At 45.3% G+C, this 15918-nt stretch overlaps 1 protein-coding gene across 1 annotated transcript in view; it reads right to left on the reverse strand.

Annotated features, from left to right (window-relative positions):
- The window catches only part of LOC103184857 (WD repeat-containing protein 7), a gene marked incomplete at its 3' end in the record, with an annotated part of 63272 nt that extends 48656 nt beyond the window's left edge, over positions 1 to 14616 (reverse strand). Inside the window, exon 1 of the mRNA XM_042335994.1 lies at positions 14573 to 14616. The remainder of the gene's footprint in view (positions 1 to 14572) is intronic.
- Between the last annotated feature and the right edge of the window lie 1302 nt (positions 14617 to 15918).

The raw sequence follows: 15918 nt of genomic DNA on the forward strand, positions 1-15918 counted from the left end.
CAGAGAGGTAGGAGGGGGCAAGGCCGTAGAGAGCCTTGAACGCGAGGACAAGGATTTTGAATTCTATCCCCTGGGGGATGGGGAGCCAGTGGAGCCAGGCAAGGGTAGGGGTAATGGGGGTCACGGAACCTGGTTCGGGAGAGGACATGACCTGCAGAGTTCTGGATGATCCGGAGCTTCTGAAGGGAAGAGTTAGGGAGGCCAACAAGGAGGGAGTTACCGTAGTCAAGCCTTGAGGTGACGAATGTGAGGGCATATGAGGGTTTCGGCGGCCTGAGTTGGTCAATGCTGGGGAGGTGGGGAAAGCTTTCATCCCGTCTGGGAATCGAATCCGGGTCACATCTATGGACCAGTCATTTTTAAGTCATCAATAGGCCACAATATTAATGTGTCAATAGACATTTCCTAGGAAAGGGAGGAGGGACGCAATTTTGCCCCCCCACCCAGGAAAAGAAAGGATCACTAGGCTGGATTTCTGATACAATAACTGAAGAGCACCCTCCAATATTCCTCTAACATAACATGGAATAAAATAGATTTCAATAGTCGAGAGAAAATTTTCCATTGGTAAATACTGGCTGTGTGCTCTTTCATTCCGCAGCTGAATGGATGAACTCCCCAGAGCAGTCATATGGAAATCCATACATTGAGCTAATTGAAGGACAAAAGGTCTAAGCTCTCTCCTGGTTAAACTTCCTACACATTGTGAACATTTGTCATTTAATGTATTATGGATTTTTATCTGTCTCCTCAAAAGGCCACATATTCTCAGAAAGACCTCTGTTCACGTTAGCAAATGCACCAGCCATTTACGTCAGGGTTTGGGATACTCCTGCAGAAAGCAGCAAAAAAAAGAACTGTTCAGAATACTGTACTTCAGTGTAAATTGCACTGTGTATGCAGTAGATAGCAGCACACTATAGCCTTAATGCTGCAGAGAAAGCATTAGCTTCCAACACACAGCATCAACATGCAAAATAATCACAAACACATAGCTGGAGATGTCCAGCATTTATAATAATCCATGGATTTGATATAGTGCTTTACATAGAGACGTCTCAAAGTGCTTCACAGAGCATATTGTAGAGTGAATTGACTGCATTTACAAAGATTATTGCAAAAGATCATGGAGATCAACCTCAACAAAGTTATGCTGTTATGTTAATATAATAATAATTCTTGCATTTGATATAGCGCCTTATCACATCTTCGAGATGTCTCAAAGCACTTCACAGAATATATTGTAAAGTGTGGTGACTATATATTTTGTGTGCAAAATGCAAACTTTTTTAAAAATAAAAAATATTTAAAACCTTTTTTGTAGGATAACATCTCAGAGCAGTTCACAACTGTTTGTGCGATGCTGCTGTGTGCAATAGGTTGCTACGTTTTGCTCACAAAATATACAGTCAATTCACTTTACAGGATATTCTGTGAAGAGATTTGAGACGTTTTGAAGACGTGATAAGGCGCTAAATCGTCATTCTACTCCAACAAGACAATCTTGGAGGTCAAGGACAAACCCAGGCTCCTCTTCTCCATCACAAACCAGTTCCACCGCCCACCCTCTCAAGCCTCGCCCATCCTCACCTCCGATGCCAACTGAGAGGCAATGTTGGACTTCCTCAAATCCAAAGTAGAGGGGATCCTCTCAGCTGCCTCTGCCCTTCCATCTGCTAGCCCTCTCCCCATCTTCATCTCATAGCCCAGTCCCTACCCATTCCTCCCTCCACACCTGTCTTCCACTCCTCTCTCACCACCACTATAACTCACATGAAACTGACCACCTGCTCCCTCGACCCTATCGCTATCCTTACCTCCCAGCTCCAGTTCCAGGCTCCTCTACTCACAGACATCACAAACGTCTCCCTGTCCACTGGCACCGTTTCCACCACTCTAAAAACAGTCGTCATCACTCCTAACACAGCCGTCATCACTCCTAACGTTAAAAAACCCTCCCTGGACCCATTCCTGCTCTCCAACTACCGCTCCATCTCCAACCTTCCTTTTCTTTCCACGGTCCTGGAACGAGTCATTGCTTCCCAGCTTCACTCCTTCCCCGCTTGCCTCTCCCTTCAAACCTCTACAATCGGGTTTTACTGGTCAAAGTGACAAATGACATTCTGTCCATCTGCAACAAGGGCTCCCTCTGCATCCTCATCCTCTCTGCTGCCTTTACAACAACAACAAGATTCCATTTATAGAGCGTCTTTCACGTCGGGAGGACATCCCAAGGCGCTGTACAGTTAGGTCAGGACCCGAGCAGGGGGGAAATGGTCAGGGTGAGGGGAGGGAAGGGAGGAGCGAGGAGGGGGTAGAGAGTCGAGAGGGGAGCTGAAGGCACGGTCAAAGAGAAAGGTCTTGAGACCGGCCTTGAAAGAGGAAAGGGAGGAGGCGGCGAAGGCACTGGAGGATAGAGTTCCAGAGCCTAGGGGCTGAGAGGCTGAAGGCCCGGCCACCGATGGTAGGGCGGTTGGGGCGGGGAATGTGGAGCAGACCGGAGCCAGAGGAACGGAGGGTACGGGCAGGTAGGTAGGGGGATAGTAGGTCAGAGAGGTAGGAGGGAGCGAGGCCGTGAATGGCCTTGTAGGTGAGGATGTGGATCTTGAATTCGATCCTCTGGGGGATGGGGAGCCAGTGGAGGCGAGCGAGGGTGGGAGTGATGTGGTCCCGAAGCCTGGTGCGGGACAGTACACGAGCTGCAGAGTTCTGAATGACCTGCAGTGTGGAGGGAGGTACCGGGAAGGCCGGCGAGGAGAGAGTTCCCATAGTCCAGCCTTGAGGTGATAAAGGCGTGGACCAGAGTTTCAGCAGCGTGAGGGGTGAGGTAGTGCCGTAGTCTGGCGATATTCCAGAGGTGATGGAAGGTGGTACCAGTTGTGGCGTGGATATGAGGGAGAAAGGATAGCTCAGGGTCGAACAGAACATTTTAACATTGTTGACCACTCTATCCTCGTCCTCCGCCTCTCGTCTCACCTCAATCTTCATGGTTCTGTCCTTGATTGGTTCAGATCGTATCTCTCACACTGCCTCCACTTCATCTCCACAAAAGTTTCCTCCTCCAGCCCCCGCACCATAACGTCCTCAGGGCTCTGTCTTTGGTCCCCTCCTCTTTAATATCTACATACTCCCTCGTGGTGACATCATCCTCAGACATGACGTCAAACTTCCACATGTATGCGGATGTCACCCAACTCTACCTCTCTGCCTCCACTCTTGAGTCCAGGGCCACTGTTGTCCTGACTATATATATCTGTCGGACATCAAGTCCTGGATGTGAGCTAACTTTCTTCAGTTGAACGTTAACAAGACCGAGGTCCTCCTGATTGGCTCTCGTCAGTGCCTCCACCCCTCAGACGCTGACAGCATCACCATCCATGGATGCACACTCAACCTTACTAAGCCAGTCCGCACCTTGGCGTCTTGGTTGACCCTCAACTATCCTTCCTACCCCACATCCATGGCCATGACATACTCTGCCTTCCCCCATCCGCAATATTGTCCGGCTCCGCCACTGTCTCACACCGCGAGCCACCAAAACCCTCATACATACATTCATAACATCCAAGATTGACTATGCAAACTCTCCACCTCGCCCCCTCCCTTGCCTACTTCAAGATCCATCTCAAGACCCTCCTCTTCGACCGTGCTTTCGATCACCCTGCTTCCCCACCTGCCCTCCACCCTCCCCAATCCCGACCCCCAGCTCAGGTCCGAAACACTGACTGTCCTCCCGCCATGAAACGCGCTATACAAAGGTAATTTTGTTGTTGTTAATATAAAAGCATCAAATTACAACAACGACAACAAATATATATATGCTGCAGATGCTGGGAATCTGAAATAAAACAGAAGTCACTGGGAAGACTCAGCAGAACAGGCAGCATCTATGAACAGCTGAAAAGTCATCGACCTGAAACTTTAACTCACTTTCTTTCTTCTCTCCATAGGTGCCACATTTGTGAAGCGCCTTTCATGTCAGGAGGATGACCCAAGGCACTGGATAGTCAAGGATTTGGACCCTAGCGGGGGATTACGCTGCAAACAGCATTTGGCTAGATCATTTTATTTTCCCATAAGCGTGGCCTCCTAACCACAACATTATTTTTTTTTCCAATTTGACTAAAATAGGTCCTTTCGAAGAAAAACATATTCAACTTTTCCGTCAAAAGGAAATTCCTACAGCAGAGGTGCTGTCCAACACTATTTGGTGCTGAAGAGTAGCAGTGGGTGTGCCTTCTGTTCTCAGATTGCACTTAATCTATGACACTGAAATTATCATAAAGTGTTCTGCTGCAGAGGCAAAAGAGTGAACGTAATAATCAAGAATGTCCTTGTGCCATACATTCATAGAAATAGGATTTCCCCTGCCACCCCCCAAAAAATAGTTATGGTTAGGTTACTGAGGTTATTAGGTCATAGAATGACTAAGAATAATCCTTGCATTTGATATAGCACTTTTCACGTCTTCTAGACGTCCCAAAGCGCTTCACAGAATATACTGTAAAGTGAATTGACTATATATTTGTGGGCGAACGCGGCAGCCAATTGCGCACAGCAATGTCCCACAAAACAGTCGTGGATTGAAAATGACCAATTTTATTACTGTTTTTGGTTTTGGAGGGATTATTAGGAGTGTGGAGTAAGGAAACTTGCCCAAGGTTTCGCCCTCTGCCTGGAATTGAACTCAGGTCTCTCACTTGCAAAGCGAGTGCTCTAACCACTGAGCTACAAGATTCCACAAAGTACTGGTTGTTGCAGAATGCATAATAAGTTTTAAAAGGCATTTTGACAAATATTTGAAGCAGAAAAATATAAAAGGGGATGGGGAAGAGTAGAGGAATGGAATGCTCTTTCAGAAAAACATCAAAGGCTCAATGAGTTGAATGGCTTTCTGTGCTAAAAAAAAATTTATGTTTCTGATAGCTTTAACTCTCTGCTGAAAATGCTGAGATTAATAGCTCAGGAGCACCACCAATAGGAAAATAATGGATCCACACCAGTTTGTAAAAGGCATGTTAAACCAGAAAAGGGCTACATCAAAATTACTATTACTTCTCCAGTATTTCCACAAGAACGGCACTCCTGAATGTAACCTTATGAACGGCAACCCTGTTGGGGGTTCACTTCAGAAATCAAAGAATGATGATGTAAGTAATAAATGGCTAATTTCAAAAGTCTCAACCAGCTACCATGCAGAACTGCCTTTTAATTCCCTACGTTCCTCCTTCAATCCTGAACCATGTTACTCAGGACTCTCCTTTCCATCAAAATCTGCCATAAAATCCATCTATTCGGCTGAACTTCTGGCCCCTTTCTTCCATCCCTACCCCCACTCCACCTTTCGGATTGCGTGAAGCGGTTTGAGACAATACAATACAAAATTACATTTGTATAGTGCCTTTTACAGACGTCCGCAGACATGGGGTCAACTTCCACATGTTTGCAGATGACGCCCTACTCTACCTCTCTGCCTCCACCCTGGAATCTAGGACCACTGCTGTCCTGACAGAACGTCCATCAGACGTCAAGTCCAGGATGAGAGCTATCTTTCTTCATTTGAACATCAACGAGACCGAAGCTCTCCTGGTTGGCTCCCGTCAGCACCTCCTCACCTCAGGCGCTGAAAGTATCACCATCCATGGTTGCACACTCCACCCCACTAAGCCAGTCCGGAACCTCGGGGTCTTGATTGACCCTCAACTATCCTTTCTACCCCACATCTGTGCCATGACCCGCTCTGCCTTCCCCCACCTCCGCAACGTCGCCCGGCTCCAATACTGTCTCACACCGCAGGCCACCAAAACCCTTATACACATCTTCATTACATCGAGGCTCGACTATGCAAACTCACTGCTTGTCGGCCTCCCCAACTCCTCCCTCCTCCGGCTGCAGATCATCCAGAACTCTGCAGCCCCCGTGCCCTCTCCCGCACTAGGCTCCATAACCCTATCATCCCCATCCTCGCCCGACTCCACTGGCTTCCCATCACTCAGAGGTACAGTTCAAGATCCTGGTCCTCACCTTCAAAGACCTCGACGGTTTTGCTTCCACCTACCTCTCCGACCTCCTAACCCCTACCACCCTGTTCGCTCCCTCCGCTCAGTGGGCTCTGGCCTGCTTCACGTCCCCCGCCTCGCTTGCCCCATTATTGGCAGCCGAGTCTTACGCCACTGTGCTCCCACTCTCTGGAACTCCATCCTGCAGTCGATCCATCTCACCCCCTCCCTCTCCATTTCAAGACCCACCTCAAGACCCTCCATTTCGAGCATGCTTTCGATCTCCCTGCTTCCCTCTCTGCCCTCCCCCACCCCCAGCTTGGGTCCGTATCTCTGTCTGTCTACTACCTTTGGGATGTACTCCTGACATCAAAGGCACTATACATATGTAATTTTGTTGTTGTTGACGTCGAGAGGACTTCCCAAGGGCACTGAGACATCGTCGACGGGAGTCCTGTAGCGTAGTGATTAGCACTCGCCTCGCAAGTGAGAGGACTTCGGTTTAATTCCCGGACAGGGCGAAACCTTAAGCAAGTTTCCTTACTCTACACGCTTCTGGTCACCTAGCAGTAAATAGGAAGGAACACAGTTGTTAGTCAATTGGTGGATCGATTTTGCTGGAGGTAATTATCCCTTAAATATTTTAAATAAAATAATAATTTGGACATTCAATTCACAACTGTTTGTGGGACACTGCTGTGCGCAATTGGCTGCTGTGTTTCGCCCACAAAATATACAGTTAATTCACTTTACAGTATATTCTGTGAAGTGTTTTGAGGCATCTCAAAGATGTGAGAAGGTGCTATATCAAATGCAAGGATTATTGTTATTATCCTCCCAATGGAAAAGGTGCAATATAAATGTAAATTACTGTTGTAGGCCACCAGCGTTACTGTGAAACTTTAACCAAGACGACTCCATTAAAATATTTATGAAGGTTTATAGCACCAACAGCCGTGAGTATATAAATTTTCAAAGGCAGTAGCAATACACAACAGAGAATGATTACGAAATGTTTCCCACTTTAAATCTTTCCCTCTGTTACCAGATGTGTCCTTCCGTCCTCAGTATGAGACGTTAAACCAAGATCCCACCTGCCTGCCCAGCTGGACGTTAAAGATCATTAGGTACTATTTGAAAAGAGAAGCGGTTTGTACATTTTTACAATCATCATTTCCTTGATATTGATATATTGATATTGATATTTGATATTGATATGTTGATATTGATATTTTCTTGACATATTTTCTTGATAAATATATTTATAATGTTAATTGTAGTTTGAATAGCATAACCCAAGCTATGGAACGCCTTTCTTGATATAGAAACAGAAATTTTTAGTTGACTACATTTTCGGTACATTTAACGGTTTAACAGATGTATTGCAGCACTTTGTACACCTCAACTATGGTGGCCGTAACCCTCAACCCCCACCCCTCACCCAACCACGCTGGCCTTCAACCTGCCCCCGCCCTCATTTCACACTGGCCCTCTCCCTTCATCCCCCAAACGTCTGGAAGCATCAACATTACTGCAGGAGCAAGTACAGTGACCGGGCATTTCCTGGCTAAATAGTCATGAGGTGAGGAAGCAATTGTCTTGACTCTACATTAACAAGTCATCCCATCTGGTTGCAAATATAAAGATTTATTTACCCAGGAATTAAAGTTTAAAAAAATCACAAAAGCACTGTCCGAATTTGTGAAAAAGATCCAAAATAGCAAAGCTTCAGGAAAATAATATGTAGCTAGATTTAAATACTAAATACAGTAAATATATTTATAATGTTAATTGTAGTTTGAATAGCATAACCCAAGCTATGGAGCGGGCAGCCTGAAGTCAGATTAAACACTCAACACATCAAATACATGGGTCAAGGGTCAGGCCACAAGACCATCTCAAGAGGCTGTGCACTAGAATTGCATAATAAGTGCATTTAGTTTCATTCAAGTAACTGAACTGCAATGCATAAATGCTGCACATTGAACAAGACACTGAGCAGAGCAGCTTGGTGGTTTCATTTGTCTACGTCAATTACAATCTGAATTAGGAGGGCTTAGAAAGGTCAATACACAAACAAACCTACAAAAGCTGTTGAAATTGCTCAATGTGAGTGCTAAAGAAAAAATGTCAAAAGAACATTATTCCAATCAGTAATTCTAAACTCTCCATTGACAATGATATTTAAATAATATTCTTGTGCAGGGTTAGCAACCTTGTACATCGACGTACATTTACATGTAATAATCCTCGTTTTTGATAGCGCGCCTTATCACTTCTTCAAGACATATCAAAGGGCTTCGTAGAATATACTGTAAATTTTGTGGGCAAAACGCAGCAGCCAATTGCGCATAGCAGTGTCCCACATTCAGTTGTGGATTGAGTGAACAATTTTTTTTGTAAGGGAATATTACCCCTGGAAAAGAAATCCACCATTCGACTAATAAGTAGGTTCCTACTTAACTGCTAGGTAAACGGAGGCATTTGTGTGAAGTATGGAAACAACAATGACAATAATATTAAACAGTACTAAATTACAATATTAAGAATATATTCTTGTACCGGGTTAGCGACCTTGTACAACAACTTACATTTTTTCGCGTTGGGTGGACATCTCAAAGCTCCTTGAACCATAGAAATGTACAGCATAGAAGAAGGCCATTCAGAAGAAGGCCATTCAGCCCGTCATGTCCATGTTTTCAGAGCAATGCTTTGGTCCATTTACCTACTGGTTTCCCCAAACCTGTGCATTTGACTCCTACTTAGGTATTTATCTAGTTCCCTTTCGAAAGCTGATATAGATTCTGCCTCAACCAACTCTCCAGTCAGGGGATTCCATATCCTACCTACAACTACTTACTTGAGACGTCTCGAAGACATGATAAAGTGCTATATCAAATGCAAAGATTATTACTGATGCCCTCAAGACACTGACCTCGCACACTTTCACATGAATGACTGATACCCCAATTTCGAAAGGAGAACAGAGATTGGGGGGTGGGTGGGGTGGGGGTACGGGGGAGCTGAAACGTACAGGGGCAGGGTTGTTCAAATTACTGTCAAAGAGATAAATCTTAAGGTGGAGTTTGGCAGTGAGGATGGAGGGAACAAGGCGGGGGGATTTTGAGATGAAACTCCAGAGAGCAGGGGGCAGAGTGACTGAAGATAGTCATAGAGTCGCAGGAGGTCACTGAATTAGGGTGCTACAAAGACAGTCGAAAGTGAGGACAAGAATGTTGAGGTTCAAACTGGTGGAAGATGGGCAACCAGTAGTGCCAAGCAGGGATGTGGGTGATGGGTTTGAATCAGTTCAATAAAACATAATGATAAGAACACTGAAAATGTTTGCCAATAGGTCTTGACCTGCATTGGGACTTTGCTGTCCTTGCAGTGTGATAAATAATAATAATAGCTCCATATCACATCTTCTAGATGTCTCAAAGCGCTTCACAGAATATACTGAAAAGTGAATGACTAAAATTTTGTCAGCAAAACAACAACAAATTACATTTCTATTGCGCCTTTCACGTCGGGAGGACATCCCAAAGCATTGGACAGTCAAGGATGGGCACCCAAGCAGGGTGTTGGGATCAGGAGGGATGAGCATAACCAGAGCGCCCTTCGCCCCGTCTCAGCGTGATCCTTCAGGACAGTGTCAATGCAGAGTTATCAAATCAACACAACCCACGTGTCTGTAACAGAGTAATAATAATAATAATAATCCTTGCATTTGATATAACCCTTTTCACATCAGGAGGACGTCCCAAAGCGCTTCACAGAACACACTGCAGAGTGAATTGACTGTATATTTGTGGGCGAACGCGGCAGCCAATTGCGCACAGCAATGGCCCACAAACAGTCGTAGATTGAAAATGGCCAATTTATTATTGTTTTGTTTTTTGGAGGGATTATTATTAGGCTCTGTGTGGAGTAAGGAAACTTGCCCAAGGTTTCGTCCTCTGCCTGGAATTGAACTCAGGTCTCTCGCTTGCAAAGCGAGTGCTCTAACCACTGAGCTACAGGACTCCACGTAAGAGCCAGAACAATGGAGGAAACTGTGACTTATTCTTAAACTTTGACATTTGTACGAATTATTCACGATCAGAGGTTAACCTGTGTCACAGAGTGTTTGATTCCCAGGCAGGGCAAAACATTGGGCAAGTTTCCTTACTCCACACGTCTCTGTTTACTTAGGAATACGTAGGAAACCAGTTCTTAGTCAATTGGCGGATCGCTTTTCCGGGGAAAATAATTCCTTAAAGAATTTTCTTTTTTTAAAGAAAAAAACTGTTTGTGGGACACTGCTGTGCTCAATTGGCTTTCGTGTTTCGCCCACAAAATATGCAGTCAATTCACTTTCTAGTATATGTTGTGAAGCGCTTGAGGCGTCACGAAGACGTGATGTATTATATCAAATGCAAGGATTATTATTATTTCCTCCTTGATCTCGCAGCTTGATAGTTACGTTGGAGCACTCCTGGATCTTTTGGATCTGCAAATGGGGAAGGAATTGAAGCCCCAAAACAAGACTGCAACTCATGTCAAAGCCGACACTCCAGCAAAGTGTTGAAGGAAGTGCTGTATTTCCTACCCATCACCTCCTCAAAATAGATCCACTATTTCACTACATCAGCAAGAAATACATAAATAATAATCTTTGCATTTGATAGAGCACCTTTCATGCTCCCAAAGTGCTTCACAGAGTTTAATGTAAAGTGCAATGAATGAATATCGTTCAGCAGGCTCTGGCCTGCTCCACGTCCCCCGCCTTGCTTGCCCCACCATTGGCAGGTGGGTATTCAGCCCCTCTGCCCCACCCTTTGGAACTCCATTCCACAGTCCCTTTGCTTCACCCTCTCCCTTGCCTGCTTCAAGGCCCACCTCCAGACCTTCCTCTCAGATTGTGCCTTCGGTAACCCTCCTACCCCCACCGTTCATGCTCTCTACTCCTCTTGATCTCAACCCGCAGCTTGGCTGCATGGTCTTGACTGTCCTGGCTTTTGGGATGTCCTCCGACATGAAATGGCCTATAGAAATATAATTTGTTGTGGTTATATTTTGTAGGCAAATGCAACAACCAATATATGTACAGCAATCTCCCCTTACCAGCGAAGCGAATGAACAATTTTATCTGGGGTGATTGCTGACTAGAAACTGAGAGGAACTCCCTTCTCTTTTCTAAAGAGGACGAAATAGCACAAAACTTACAGTGACTATAAATTCTTTTCTGGGATACACTCACATTCACAGTGTATTCTGTGAAGAGCTTTGAGATAAGGAGCTATATCAAATGCAAGAATTATAAAAGCTATGACTGAGAAGACAAAGTGGCCAGGATATTTACAGATTTGAACAACAACTTGCATTTATATAGCACTCTGCACACAAATAGCACCTTGAAACTCTTAACTTTCATACAAAGCATTGTCCCCACTGATTGGTGAATGGGCATAAACTCAGGACCATAAAAGAGTTGGGAAGAGGTTAGAAGAAACTGTTATTTGAACATGGAATGTTTTGTCACGAGTGGCTGGTGAAGTGAAAACCAAAACGTTTAAGAGGGACCTGGATAATAAGTATTTAAACAGTATGCAGAGTCAAGCCACTTTACAGAATATTTGTGAAGCGCTTTGAGACATCTCAATGACCTGATAAGACACTATATCAAATGCAGGGATTATTATTATAATTGCTATTCCCTGGTGCCGGCTCTTTGAAATAACTATCTTCTAGGCCCAATTGCTGTCCTTTCCCCATCCTTTTAGATGTCAGCCTGGTTCAGTTGGAGGCATTCTTGCCTCCAAGTCAGATGATTCAAGCCCCAAGTTTGATCTTTGAACGCACACAGTCTAGGTCAACACTCCAGTGCAATGCTGGGGAGCATTGCATTGTAAGAGGTCTTTCAGAGATGTTGAACTGAGATGCCTCTTCCTATGTGCCTCTTCAGTTGGTCATTAAGATCCCATGGCACTATTCCAAAAAAGGAGGGACTGCCTCCGGGTTTCCTGACCAACAATCCCCAAAATAAAATTGGTCATTCATACCATGGCTGTTTGTGGGACATTTCTGTGCCTAACTTGGATGCTGCGTTCACCTACAAATCACTACACATCACAGTAAAATTCTGTGAAGCGCTTTGAGATGGATGCTTCAACAACGTGATAAGGTTCTATAGGTAGAGCCCCATAAAATTCTTGGTTCTTAATTTTTGGGTTTTATATGACTTTTTCATTTTAAGTTATAATAATAATAATAAATGCATTTGATATCGCGCTTTGTCATGTCATTGAGATATCTCAAAGGGCTTCATAGCATGAACTGTGAAGTGAATTGACTGTGTATTTTGTGGGCGAAACACCGTAACCAATTTATTTAATATTTACAAAAAACAATGGGCTCTATCTATAGGAAGTACAAGTTATTATAATTCAAATATATGGCTGCAGTGGAGAAGCTAGCGAAAGCATAAGCTTGTATCACCTACGCTGAAATTTCTAGCATTCTGTGAAATGTCTTATTTTTAGCACAGTATCACCAGATTAGGGCATTGCAAATACTGGATTAAAGACTGATCTGTCCAATTGTAAAATCAAAGCAGAAAACAAACACAGAAGAACATTCATATTACTAGTCAAAAATAATTTGTCTGTACTAAAAAACGAAAGATTAAACATGTTTTGGTTGGCAAAGGGAAAGAAAAACTAACGTACAATGCTACATAAAGAAGAAAACTTCCGTGATAACTTGACAATGGCACATCCTTGGGCACGGAATAGATTGCCAAGATGGTGAAAAGTTGCTATCAACACTCGGGCTACAGCACATACACAGACAACTCTGACACCCACTGGGACAAGCAGGAAATACTTCAGCTGAAGCACTTGAAAGAACAATTTAAACACATGTTGTACATCGCCCAAGTTTCACCACACTTTTAATGAGCGTGACTGTCTTTCTGTCAGATAAATGCTGCACACTCTCACCAGGAAATATTAGGTCATGACATCTAACATCAGAAACTCTGAACGAGAGGAAACAAGAGCTATCTCTTTAAACAGAACAATATTCAGCCTTTCTCGTCTTTGATTTGTATTGCTCCTATCAAGTCGGGAGGATGTCCCAAAGCGCTAAACAGTCTAGGATTTGAATCCAAGCTGGGGTTTGGGATCAGAGATCAAAAATGCACCCAAAATTTTTCAAGGAAACAATAATTTGGACGAAAGTATGTAAAAAATGAAAACTACAATGATGTGATTACAACACTCGTACTTCCACCCCTTCCAAAAATATATGCTGCCACTCCCTTGTAACACCATCAAACAGATGACCAACTTTGCAATCAACTGGCAAACATACCAACTTGCCTTCCAATAGTCCTTCCTCCTTACACAGCACTGCACTGTTTTGCTCCGTAACCAGACAAAAATGAGAGATTTGAAAAAAAAATCACAAGACGGGATTTTCACTGTACAAAACATCACACTGTCAATCCAATACGCTGCACAATTCAGCATACTAAGACCGTTGTTTAAATGCTTTTTTTTAAATAAAAAAAGACAACAGCACTATAGGGATATGAGTCCCTCACAATAGCTGCTTACAGTGTAGGATACCCTCTCCCCCACCCCTTTTCATTGATGGGAAAAGACATTTGTGGCCACTTGTAATAAATACTGAGTTGCTTATAGACCCAAGATTGCGTTTTAACTGCAGTCGGTGGCTCTTTAGGTAGTGTTTCCAGTAAACCAAATGCATTATTAAGTAGTTTTGAGTAACTTCCTGTGAAGGACTGCCCAACTGGTACATACAATACCAAATCAAATACTGTATTTAATGACACTTAAAGGGAACGGATTAGCTACGTCTCCTCCATCCCCCCAAACAAAGTCTCCCTTAACAAATTGTCTTTGACGACTGAGTGCCTCCATTACGAATGTGTATAAAAAGCCTCCCCCTGCTGGCTCAGTGGATTTATTCAATGACCCACTGAGCCCATCCGTGGAGCAGAGCAGATACAGAACGGGAAAGGCCGCAGGATTATTAATAATAATAATCCTTGCATTTGATATAGCGCTTTTCACGTCGGGAGGACGTCCCAAAGCGCTTCAATCCCTTGTCTGCCCATGTTGAGTCAGTGTTAGATTCGCAGGATGCAACGTTATGCCCACAAAATACTCAGTCACTCATCTTTATAGTGTATTGTGTGAAACGCCTTGAAACGCCTCAACAACGTGATAAGGCGCCAGTTCAAATGCAAGGATTATTATTATATATTGTTAAATGGTTATTGTTGACTACAGCTCAATATTGCCCTCTCACAATTCAGTCCCAATGAAGTCAAACAGATCAGACAATCAAATTGCACCATAGTCCATACTCAGTACATGCTACAGCTATAGATACTGAAGCAATCAAACTTTTAATGTATTGTTACATCTCACTGGAACACTATGTGGTGAAGTTGGCTCGTATGCAGGACATTACACCATATGAGGTCCACTAACGATTCAAAGAGCACCGATTAGAACTGTAGAAACTCAGGAAACAGAATCACACTGAGAAAAGTCACTCACTTGGTAGTCCTTCAGCCACACTTCCAGGTCTTGTCGAAATCTAGAAGCTTTAGCGACTGAGGCTCCTGGGCAATTACAGAATACCAATCAAAAGGAGGTGCCTTTCCTGCAAGAAAAAGATCAATGCCAATCAATTTCTAGCCAAAAATGATACTCTAACTCTCTGAAACTCCACTCCAGCTTCGCTAAGTACTGAAATCGCATTACGGTAATACCCGCACCCTGTGTGCTCTGTACAGTAGTCTAAACTGACACTCCAGTGCACCAAAGGAGTTCATGTTGATAGAGACGCCAAGCGTACTCTCATCTCTGGAGACTGTGGATTAAAGCCCCACGACTTGGAACTGAGAACTCAAGAGAAATGCTGGTCAAATAATAATAATCCTTTGATTTGATACAGCTCCTTTACCGCGCCTTCGAAACGTCTCAAAGGCACTTCACAGAACATACGGTACAGTGAATTGACTGTATATTTCGTGGGCAATTGTGCACAGCAGTGTCCCTAATTAATAAATAAGTGCGGCCGCGATATTCACAGTGTGATGGCTGTGGAAGTGACAAGTTAAGTCAGGGTCAAGTTGTGAGTTTACTGTAGGGCTATGGTCTCTTTTAAGCTCCATTTGAACAGGCGGACGTAACCTCAGGTTAACTTCCGGGGGTGGGGGGTGGGGGGGGGGGGGGGAGTGTGTGGGTTGGCAGTGCTGGGGAACTGGGTGGGGGAGGGGGTGGGGGGGGCGAAGAGTCATTGCCGGGGGTGGTGGGGGGACAGGGAGCTAGGGGGGGCATTGCTGGGGGTTGGTGGGGGGCAGTGCTGGGGGTTGGTGGAGGGGGGCAGTGCTGGGGGGTGGTGGGAGGGGGGAGCAGTGCCGGGGGGGGGGGCTGGGGGGGTGGGAGCTCGGGGGCCGGGGAGCTAGGGGGGGGTGCAGTGCTGGCGGTAGATGGGGCTGATGCAATGCTGGGGGTTGGTGGGGCGGGTGCAGCAGTACTGGGGGGTGGTGGATGGGTCAGTGCCGGGGAAGGTGGGGATCAGTGCTGGGGGGTGGGGGGGGGTCAGTGCCAGTGGGGGGGGGGGGGTCAATGCGAGTGAGGATGGGGGTCAGTGCCCGTGGAGGGTGGGGGCCAGTGCCGCGGGGGTTGGGGGCCAATGCCGCGGGGTTCGGGGGCCAGTACCGCGGGGTTCGGGGGCCAGTGCCGCGGGGGTCGGGGGCCAGTGCCGCGAGAGTCGGGGGCCAGTGCCGCGGGGGTCGGGGGCCAGTGCCGCGGCGGGTGGGGGTTAGTGCCGCGGGGGGTGGGGGTTAATGCCGCGGGGGGTGGGGGTTAGTGTCGCGGGGTGGGGGTCAGTGCTG

Source organism: Callorhinchus milii, unplaced genomic scaffold (assembly GCF_018977255.1).
Source record: "Callorhinchus milii isolate IMCB2004 unplaced genomic scaffold, IMCB_Cmil_1.0 Scaffold1, whole genome shotgun sequence".
Classification (NCBI taxonomy): Eukaryota; Metazoa; Chordata; class Chondrichthyes; order Chimaeriformes; family Callorhinchidae; genus Callorhinchus; species Callorhinchus milii.